Raw genomic sequence first — 10,694 nt, 5'->3', positions numbered from 1 at the left:
GGAGCTCAGTGGAGAGCCCGTGGGGGGGGGCGGGCAGGACCAGCCCACCCCCAGGCTGTGCCGGTGGGTAAGGCATGTGTGCGTATTGCCCAGAAGCCGGGGAAGTTCAGCTCCGGTCCAGGGAGAGAGTCCAGTTGGTACACCCTGGGGATTCCTGTGGGTCTGAGCCCGAAGGTGCTACCCGTGAAGCAGCCTCTGGTGGGCACCTAGGGCAGGACCCCCACTGAGGCCAAGGGGTTCAGGCAACTTGCGTCCATCACCCTTGGAGACCTGTGGGAAATAGAGCAGGTCACTTCATCCCAGTGGATTTGGGGCTGCCCTCCCCACGCCGCAGGAGGCAGGGTGGTGTCTCTGTGGCGTGCACCTTGTCCCAGCACGGCACCCGGCCTCTCATGGCCACCTCCGTGGACCTGTCAGGGCCACTGTATTGGCTCGGGGCCACCTCTAGTTTGCTCCCCTCCAGTTCTCTGTGCCCCTGTGCCCTGAGAAGAGGCCTCGTCTTCCCCATCCTTCTCTCTGTCCCTCCTGCCTGACTTCTCTGGACCTCCTTCTCTGATTTTCCCCTTGATATTTTTCTTTCTCTGGAAAGCTCTGCGTGCCGAAAAAACAGGATTTCTCAGTGCCATATGCAACAGGAAGCGCCAACACAGGACGGCTTGTCTTTCCTTCTTGGTTGAAAAGAGTTTTTAAGAGAGTCATCTTGTTTGAAATGTTTAATTCATTGGTGTAGGTTTTTATGTTTTCAGAAGGAAATTGTCCTTCTGTTGTCTGTGGAACCAGCTTTGCTCCTCTTGCCACACGTCCTTGGCCCAGGGGCCAAAACACAGTAAAGTCCTTCCTTTCCCACCCTGTGCTTCCGGGTCCTGAAAGGGCCAGCCAGTCATAACCATCGTTCCTGTTCTTTACACTTCCAGTGTGAGCTGTGGCCGTGACACACATGCACAGGGCGTCCATCCTGCGGGGCAGGGGCCTGCTTGCGGGAGAGCCAGAGAGCCGGGGATATGCCTCCAAAACTGACCACCCCTGGGGAGGAAGAACTCATCGTTCCCTAAAGTGCCTTGAGTGCTGTAGACCCAAATCAGATGAAATCTGCGAGCGTGCTGGCCACCAGTAGTGAAATGAGCACGGGAGACCTCTGGCCGGTCCCAAGAGTTGAACTGCAACATCGAAGAGACGGTTGGAGTTAAAATCAAACCTAGAGATGTTCCATTTACCTGATAAGGTTCTTCTCGATCGCGTTGATTGATTCTGATTGGCAGTTCTGGGCATATGCCTCTAACGGTTAGGGCTCCAAAGAGGAAGGGTCGAGGCGGGGTGGCCAGGTGGAGCGTGTGGAGGGGCAGCCGATGACCGTGCTGGCTTATTCCTCACTTCTTTTGTTGAGTTTTCAACTGATTTTCCGGAAGGAGAGGGTGGAATGTGTGTGTAAGGCTGGGAAGAAAAGACTGTCCTGACTCAGCTGCCCTGTGGTCGAAAGATGCTGAACCTGGAGCCCGCTGACCGGGCTTGGAACCTGAGTTCCATGAAGGGCAGGGTGGTGTGCTGACTCCCCAGCCTGTTTCCCCACCTGTAGAAGGGGCGTGACGCTGTAACCTCCCGCCAGGGTGACTCTGAAGGGCCAGTGGGATCCCTCGTGCCTGCAGCCGCCTGGTGCGGCGCTGTGTGCGCTTCGTAGGTGAGAATCCATGAATTTTGACATCAGCTAAGCCTGACTCTGCCCTAGGAAGCTGTTTAGCTCTGAAGAGCTCGCATTTACGGGAAACCAAGCACCTATCTAGTTAATTCTGTTTGTTTTCTTCTATTTTAATATAAATGCAAATTAAGGAGCTCCTAGGCCTAGACCAAAGCCCAGCCCCCAGCCAGGCCCTCCACGGAACCGCCTCCTATCGGACAGTGATATTCCTGAGTCGGGCGCATCTGCAGGGGCGTCCTTCTTTCGAAGCTAACCTTGAGCGTGCATGCTTCGACTCTGAGCTCGGGTCTCCAAGGTGGGGCAGGAACCACCCTCACTCCCTCTGCTAATGTACGCCGCTTCCCGGATGCAGTTAGTAGCGCACTCGGTGAACGGGATTTTAAGAACATATATAATTACCACTCTGCCTTGGATCTGTGGCCGCCGTTCTCGTCAGAGGCTTTGTCGGGCTCTCACACTGACCGCCGGCCAGCTCTCCCGGGAGCCCAGGCCCAGGCACCTTTGTCCTAGGCAGGGGCGAGCACAGGTCCCGCTGGCTCCAAGAAGGCAGATTCGCTCCCATCGCTGCTCCAGTTCTGGGTGCCGTCCGTCCCCGCTCGCTGCTTCTCATGTCTGTGCCACTTGTAGCTGCTGCCCAGGAGATGGTATTGTTGCGTTCTAAATTTGGCGAGCCCGAGGCCTTCGGAACTCTCCATCATGTTCAGGATGAAAACTCCTTCTGCGTCCCCTGCCGTGCCCATCTGATTAGCAGGCTGGTTGGAAACCCTCCCACCTGCCTTCCTGAGCTGTTGGTAGGAGTGGTGGCAGTCAGGAGTCCCGGCGGCCAGGGGCTGTAGAGCGCCTGCTCCGAATTGCTCTGCTCAGGGCTGAGGCCTGGGTGGGAAGGAACCCCCAGCACACGGGGGCTCTTCCTACAGGAGGCGCTTGAGGCCAAAATTGTGTCCCGCCATCAGCGACTACTTCTGACAACAGCGGGAATCTCCAGACACTTCTCTTTCGACTCTAACATCTGTGTTCTAAGTAGTTACCACCTTCAGGATCGTTAAAGAGGAAACTGTGCTTAGAATTCAGATCTCATTTGGAGGATCTAGGAGGCAGATTTAAAACCTGGGCCTCACAGGGGAAGGAGGGAAGGAAGGGCCCTGCGTTTTGTTTTTGCTGCTGTTTGGAGGAGGGACAGACTGACGTCAGGCCCTTTGGGCCCGGCTGAAGGCGGGGTGGCTGCTCCAGGGCACCGGCTCAGGAGGTGGGTCCCTGGCAGGGGGTGGGGCACAGTCCCAGAAGGTTCTGCGCTCCTGCGGGCTCCCTGCTCAAGGTCCCCCGCCCCAGAATGCAGTGGGGCGCCCCCTTTTCTCGCTCATCCGCAGGACCTTGAACAGACTTCTCACCAAGTGGAAAGCGTCTCCCATGTCCTCTTCTCGCGCTCTGGGGTGCAGGTTTCGATCCACGGTTTACACTCGCTGCGTGCCAGACCCTGCCTGGCCTGTGCTGCCTCTGGGGCTCTGGGGACCGTCTAGATGACAAGATAAGGCCTGGCCTTGAGGCAGGAGGGGAGCTGGAAACCCAAACAGTTGGGTGCAGTCCAGCGTGAAGCGTGGGGACAGCTAAACTCAGTTAACCCTTCCCGAGCCACCGGCAGACAGCCCAGGGGCTGGGCACGGCTTACCTTCTGCTGCTCCCTGCCCCCGAGCTGTGCCCCCTGCGCTCCGCACGCCCCCAGCTCCAGCATTGTTGCTGCCATTTATTCTGTCCCTGGAGGAACCATGTCTCCTCCCGGCACCGGCGGGACCCGCACACAGCCCCGCACAGAGTGGTCACCTCCAGAAGGACCGAGGAGGGAAGCACCACTTCTACGCACACGCACTCACGTCACCCTCGAGGCGGGAGGAGGTGTTGCCCCAACTTACAGATGGGGAAACTGAGGCCCAGAGGAGGCAGTGCCCACTGAGGCCGAGGGCCTGGAACTCTGCAGTCGGGATCTCCTTACCGCAGGCTCCAAAGATGGATTCCACCCAGGAGCCAGGGATGGGCCTGTGGAGTGTTCCATCTGTGTCTTTCTGCTTCTCCCTTTACCGTCACGCTTCAGGAAAGCTGCTCAGCCAGGCCCAGGTGGAGGACCCGGCCACCCAGCACACCGTGGGCCGGACGGGAGGGCTGGGGTCTCCTTGTGACTTTCAGTATGGCAGCTGGTCGGGTGCAGGAGCACAAGGTGCCGTGTTCAGCTCCTCCCAGGCCTGCCCGGACCTGGCCTTGCTCGACGTGGCCCTGGCCCTCCAGCAAGCACGGCCTATTTATAGATGTCCTGGGGGAGGCAAAGGGGTGGGTTCCTTGACTCGGGGTGACCTGAGAGAGACGGCTCTCCCGAGGCGTATGAGACACCCCGCTGAGGGCTCTGAGACAGCGGGGACCACGGGAGACCCCATGTGCAGACATCTATGGCCTTCACCTGCTCTCTCCGGATGGCCTGGACTTTCATCTGCTAAGTCCGGGGTGGGGGGTCACAGCGGGAAGTGAGCCAGGCTTCCGTGTACATCTCTTCCCCTGTGGACCTGCGTTCGCACCTGCACCCGTCCATCCCCCACACTGCCCCTCAGCCAGCCCTCCCTGCGCGTGTATGTCAGGCTCCACACATCCCCGCATCCGTCCATTCTTCCCTCTGTGCTGTCGTTCACTTACTCATTCGCTCACTCCTCATCGCTCGGAGCACTCACTTGGCTCCGTGCATCGTTCGTCTTTCCTCCGTCAGCGGGATGTTACCCAGTTCCTCCCATGGGCAGGTCAGGGTGGGTGCACGGCATCCCTGGCAGGGCTCAGTGAGTGTTAACGCCTCGATGGCGGGCGATCTTCACGTTGTTCCAGCCTCATCTCCTTCCTGCCAAATGGTCAGCCGATCCCAGTCACTTCTAATTTTTCAGAGAGTAGAAAGTTCGTGTGGAGAAGCGCACGTGTCACAAGTGTATTGCCCAGTGATTCCGATAAGCAAACCCTGCCGTGCAGCCAGCACTCAGATCAAGAAACAGAACATTACCAGCACCCACGGTCCTGCCTCATCAGCCGGCCTTTTCTTGAACGCCTCTAGTGACAGGGAGCTCATCACTTCACATGTGATGAAGTGTGTGTGCTTAGATGAACGTTGAGGTTATTGTGTGAAGTTTTGACCTGTGGGCTTCCACGTGGAAGGGGGTGTGTGCACTTGGGCGGGGGGGTCTTCTCTTAAAGGGCTGGCCAGTCTCTATGGTGGTCACCTGAGGAGCGGCCTGAGGGTCTCCATTTAGAAAGTGGAACTCGGGGGCCCAGGCTCAGGAAAGGAGAGGGAACTCAGCACACAGAGTGCAGGTGAGTCTGGAGTGGGAGGTGTGTGGAGTGGTCCAGGGTGGGATGGGCTTGGGGAGCTAGGATGGACAGGTGGGCAGCCCCGGGCACCTGCCTCTGTGAGTCAGAACACAGAGCAGCCCCGCACTGTCTTCACACCAGCCGCGCCAGAGGACCAGGGAAAATGCCGGCGGAGATGAATGTAACGCCTGGTCTTGGCAGTGCTCTGGGAGGGAGTTAGGAGGCAAGGACCCTGGAATTCCCCGGTGGCGCCGTGGTTAAGAATCCGCCTACCAATGCAGGGGATACGGGTTCGATGCCTCGTCCGGGAAGATCCCACATGCCGCGGAGCAACTAAGCCCGTGCGCCGCAACTCCTGAGCCTGCGCTCTAGAGCCCGTGAGCCACAACTACTGAGCCTGCGCGCCACAGCTACTGAAGCCCGTGCGCCTAGAGCCCGTGCTCCACAACAAGAGAAGCCACCGCAATGAGAAGCCCGTGCACCGCAACGAAGAGTAGCCCCTGCTCACCGCAACTAGAGAAAGCCCACGCGCAGCAACATAGACTCGATGCAGCTAAAAAAAAAGAGTCCATGGGCAGTGGAATCTGGGACGTGAGCGTCTGGTTGAGAATCTTGCCCTCCACCCCAGGGATATCCTCCTCCAGGCCACCCATGGGCTGGGAGCAGGGGCGGGGTCTGGTGCTCATTTCCTTAAGGGATTTTGTTCAGAGTTCCCTTCTGCCTGTCTTAACTCTGGGACCTCTGTCTGTAGGAGGCTCTCCCTTCTAAGCTGCAGGCACCCACCCTGTGGCGTACAGTTCTCCAGCAGAAGGGCTGAGTAGAGCTTGGTTCACTTCCTGTCCCGTAACAGTCTTGGGAATTTGGAGATGGCCCCAGGGCCCCTGAGTTTCTTTTGATAACGCCTTTGTAAGCTGGCCGCTCTCCTCTGAGCAGCTCTGGCGCACACAGTGTGCTCTCCAAGTTGGGTCTGATCCCGCAGGGAGAGCAGAGAATTTTCTCACCTCCCCTGGTCTGCACTATACTTTCGTTCATGCTCCCAGTCAGTACCCCAGCATTTCTGGGCAGCCCCCTCCCTGCACTGACATGTTTCGAGCTTCTGGCTCATGTGAACTTCTCTTATTCTCTGTCTTGGACTGGGGCGAATCCAGGCCCTGACGTTGATCTCGGAGCGCAAAACAGCTATGTGCTGTGGACCCAGAGAAGAAGGGATGGTTGATGGAAAAATTTGCAGCAAGGGAAGATGAGAAAATTTAGGAGCGTCTGTGAATGCATTGGCCCGGCTTGCCAGGATGCTGTGAGATGTCTGCCCCTGGGCCTGGGAGAAGCAGGGGGTCCCCAGCTGATGACCGGCTGTAGCCCTCAGCCACCTCCGCCACCGTGCTCCTTCCTGGGGTCCTGAGCGATGACGGGCCTGGCCGGGAAACAGCTGCTCAAAGGCAGGGCTGCCCCGTGCGGTGGGCTTGCCCTGAACTGCCCTCACCCTCGTCGTGTCCCCAGCCCTGGGAAGAGCCCTGGGTGGCAGTGAGGTGAAGGATGGCGCCAGACCAGAGGTGGATGAGCTGTGGCTGGCGTGAGGGTGCAGGTGCCCTTGGGTGGCAAGGGGCGTGCTGGGCTGGGCGTATGGAGAGCGGAGGGGGCCGGGGCCAGGCCCTACCTCTGGCCTTGGTCTCGTGTCTGCAGGAGCGGGTCATGGCGCGCTTGCCTCCAGAGCCTGAGCCCAAGGGACTCGGGGCCGGGGGCGGCAGGCAGATCACCGGCAGTCCCGCTCACGTCTGCCTGTCCTGGAGGCCTGATCCTAGGCACGTCCCTTTAGCCTGGGGCTTTTTTCTCATCTGTGAAATGGGGGCGTAGAGCTTGGTGGCTCCGCGCAGCAACATAACGTGCCAGAACAACCGTGCCAGAACAACCGTGAAAGGCCTCCTGTCACAGCCCCGGGGCTCCGCTGTGTTGACAGTGGTTGCCAGGTGCCTCGCACCTCCTTGCACTCCAACGGCTCTTGGCAAATTGGAGAGTCGTCGTTTGCAGCTTCCCAGCCCTGCTCTCCCGCCCTCCCCCCTGGGGGACATCCCATCCCCTGCCTGTCTCCAGCCCCCGCCCCTGCTGGGTGCCGTGGCCCTGACCATGGGGGGGCTGCCCCATGCCCACTCTGTACTCAGAGAGCAACCCCGGAGATGGAAAAGCTTCTGACATCCAGCGGAAGGAGGCTCCCGTGGTGGGATGCCAGGCTGGGGGACTCGGGGGCCTCTGGAGCCGTGGGGTCCAACCCTGGGCAGTAGGTTTTCTCAACCCAGGCCTGTTGGGAAAATATGGCTTTCCGGGAGGCCGCCTTCCACCCTGCAGCCCCACGCCACCATCTTCCTCTACCACCGACACCCCTGCACCCCAACTTCTCGGGTCAGAGCCGGGCCCACCACGCCTCCTGCAGGGTGCGCCGGGCATGTGTTTGTTCCACAGCCTCCACAGGGGGCAACTGAGTCCCCAGGGCCACTCGGCACCGGCCGGCGGCCGAGGTGCGCGCTCGGCCCTGCGAGCTGGGGGGACTTTGAACTGAGTGGTTTGGGGCCATCTTCCCGCTCGGATGAGCCTCGGGGCCACTGGGCAGGTGCAGGGCAGAGGCCTGGCCTTTTGAACTTCAGCTGTTGGTTTTAAGGGAGGACAGCAGGTTAGGGACCCGTCTTGCCAAATGGGGAGCTTCTCACTCCCACGCCTTAGATGTGTGATCTCGGTCCCCAAGGCCATCGCTAGTGACGGGCTCGTGTGAGTCTGTCCGGCACCTGGCGGGAAGAGGCACCCACCTGTGAAACAGCCTTGGGCTGTCACTAGCCCTGCCAGACGTGAGGTACAGGAAGGCGAGAGGCTCCCAGCGGGCAGCATCACCAGGCGTTTGCCCGGGGCTGAGGCGTTCAGTGTGTTGTCATGGCACCCAGCCCTCCGCCCTGTTGCGCCCTGCCTGCCCCTCCCGCCCTGTGGGCCCCCAGACCTCCCTCCACCTCTCCCCACGCCCCCTGGGACACCACTGCCGGGCAGTTCCCACCTGGGACCTTGCCTGTGCTGTCCCCTCCACCCAGCCTGGCCCCGTGCACTCACAAGATGCTTAGACTGTACTCGTGTCTGTCCTCTGGACGCTGGTCAGTGGGTGACAGCAGGGGCCTGCACTGTGCTAGGTCTGCTCACATGAAAGGCGCTTGAGGGCTGGGCTCGGGCCTTTTATCCCAGTGTCCCGAGCGCCTGGCACATACCGGGCCCCAGAAGGTGTTTGATGATTGACCCCCCCGATGGCCCGTCAGGAACAAGATGTTATACTCAGGGACCAAAATGTCAGTAAACGTGAAGCTCGCGGCAGTGGTGTCTTTGGTCCCTGTTGGCCATGTGTTGGAGGCGTGCAGGGTGGCACACATCTGGGGTGCTGTGGGTTTCAGGGGCGGGTGAGGCCTGCTGGGAGTGAGGGGCAGAGCCGGGCGCCGGCAGCCACTTTGGGAGCGGCAGCCCTGAGGTGTCCAGGCTGGGCACAGCTGCTCCCTGGACCCTCCCCGTGTGCACGCCTGCCCCCCTTGCTGTCCCTCTCCCACACCTTCGTGCACAGGGGAGCTTGGTGAGGATCTACGTGCTGACTCTTGGGGGTTCCGTTAGGTACTTCCGTGGTGCCCACCGGCAGTGTCCCCACTTCCGTGGGCAGGAGACCTTGATTGCTTGTGACCCACAGTGAGGATCCTGGCGTGAGGGCTGCAGAGAGCGCGGGCTGTACGCAGGGCCCCGGCTCTGGTCACTGGGTGACCTCGGGCTGGGGCAGGGTTCTCCCCATGCACCACTGACATTAGGGGCTGGATACCTCTTTGCAGTGGGGACTGTCCTGTGCGTCGCAGGACACGGAGCAGCATCCCTGGTCTCCATCATCCTCTGGTTGCCAGTGGCAACCCCCCTCCCCCACCCAGTAGTGACAAATAAAAATGTCTCTAGACGTTGCCAGATATTGCCCGAAGTGCAGAATGTCCCCTGGCCTGGTGACTTCCCTTCCCGGAGCCTCTTCTGCAGACTAGGAGAAGAAGCCACCTTCCGAATCATGGCCAGAGGGGGCCGAGCGGTGTGGCGTGTGTGTGTGCGAGGTCAGTGCCTGGGAGGTGGGTCCCTTCCCTCTCCCTGCCCCCTCCTTCTGCCCAGAGGAGGCCTCACAGCCACATGTCGGGAGGGAGGTGACTCTGGCGTTGAGCTTTCAGGCACAGTCCCATGTGGATGGGGGGGTGGGAGCCCAGGTGGGGCTGAGGCGAGCTCGCTCACTCTGGGCAGGTGGGGTGAGCTTGGAGGTGTTGGGGGGAACCGTAGGAGGGCGCTTGCCTTCCCCACCTCACGCAGAAGCTCTAGGCAGCGTTGTTGTGTGTCAGGGAGCACGGAGGGTGTGGTTCCTGCTCCAGCCCAGCGGCGAGGCCCCAGGTACGTCTGGAGGCAGCTCGGTGTCCCACGGGCTGCACCTGCAGTGTCGGGACCTTTTCTCTCTTGGACTCTGGTGGGAGATGACTGCTCGTGACGCAGGGCTGGCCTGGCTGGGCTCTAACCACGAGTCTCGTCTGCGCCCCAGGAAAGGGCCTCGCCCAGGGCTGCTGCAGGCTGCGGGGGAATGTTCCCTTTGAGTCTGGTCGTAATGAAGGGTTTCCCAGTGTGAGCGCCATTTCCGGGGAGATAAAGACCTCTTCGCGCCCCGAGTGCTGAGGGGCCCTGGCAGTTAGCACAATTGGTCTAGCATCTATTTGGGACAAGTGTTTAGGCCAGAGGGATTCGAACGCCGATGAAGTGGATGCCCAGTGTGTGTTGGTTCACAAAGTAGCTCCTACATCACAGAAAAGGGGAAGTAGTGAGCCGTGGCAGAGGTCATTTTATAAAGAGGTGAGAAAAGTCCCCACCACTCCCCTGTGGTCTCGTGGTCACATGCAGGAATGGCTTTAGCTTTTCATGTTCCCACTCTCCTCGTTGCTCAACTGTGCTCACTGTTTTTATCCTTTCATCAGGATGGATCTGTAAGGGACTTCGTTCAGCTGCCGGTAGCAGAGAACCCAGGTAACAGTGACCGGACCAGACAGCAATGAAGGAGTCTGGGGCAGGTAGATGGGCTGACAGGTGGCTCCACGATGCCTTCAGAGACTCAGGCTCCTTCTATCTTTCTGCTCAGCCGTCTTAGCTTGGCTTTAGTTCTCAGGCTGGTGCCTCATGGTTCCAAGATGGCTACCCTAACTCCAGCATCACTTCCGGCATCCTTTCCTGGCAGGAAAAAAAACAAAAGACAAAGGCATGTATCAGCTGAGGCTGCTCCTTTCTAAACAGCTTGCCTGTATGGTCCACCTAAGGACTTCTGCTTACACGTCATCGGCCAGGACTTTGTCTTATGGCCAACTCTATCTGCAAGGAAGTCTGGGAAAATGTAGCATGTTGCTTTTCAAGCCAAATGGGTTCTGAAGGTGAGGAAGGAGTGGAGATAGGTATTGGTAGGCCCCCATGGTGTCTAGGCATTTCAGAGTCTTTTTCTCTTTAAGTTTATATCAAACATTACCTTGTGTTTCCGCAGTCTTAAGGGAAATATATTTTCACAGCTCCATATCCACTAAATGGATATGATCATCTATTTAACCACTTCTCTATTTATAGTGTTTTTCCTTTTTTTTTTTTTTTTTTTTTTGCC

General features: G+C 59.1%; 1 protein-coding gene across 1 annotated transcript in view; it reads left to right on the top strand.

Moving 5' to 3' along the window:
* Window positions 1-10,694, top strand: part of KCNK9 (potassium two pore domain channel subfamily K member 9) — an 86,646-nt gene that overhangs the window by 1,185 nt on the left and 74,767 nt on the right. The window lies entirely within an intron of this gene.

This window comes from Neophocaena asiaeorientalis, unplaced genomic scaffold, assembly GCF_003031525.2.
Source record: "Neophocaena asiaeorientalis asiaeorientalis breed wild unplaced genomic scaffold, Neophocaena_asiaeorientalis_V1.1 scaffold177, whole genome shotgun sequence".
Taxonomy (NCBI): Eukaryota; Metazoa; Chordata; class Mammalia; order Artiodactyla; family Phocoenidae; genus Neophocaena; species Neophocaena asiaeorientalis.
Note: the sequence above shows the minus strand (reverse complement) of the source record. Positions and strands in the feature narration are given on the sequence as shown.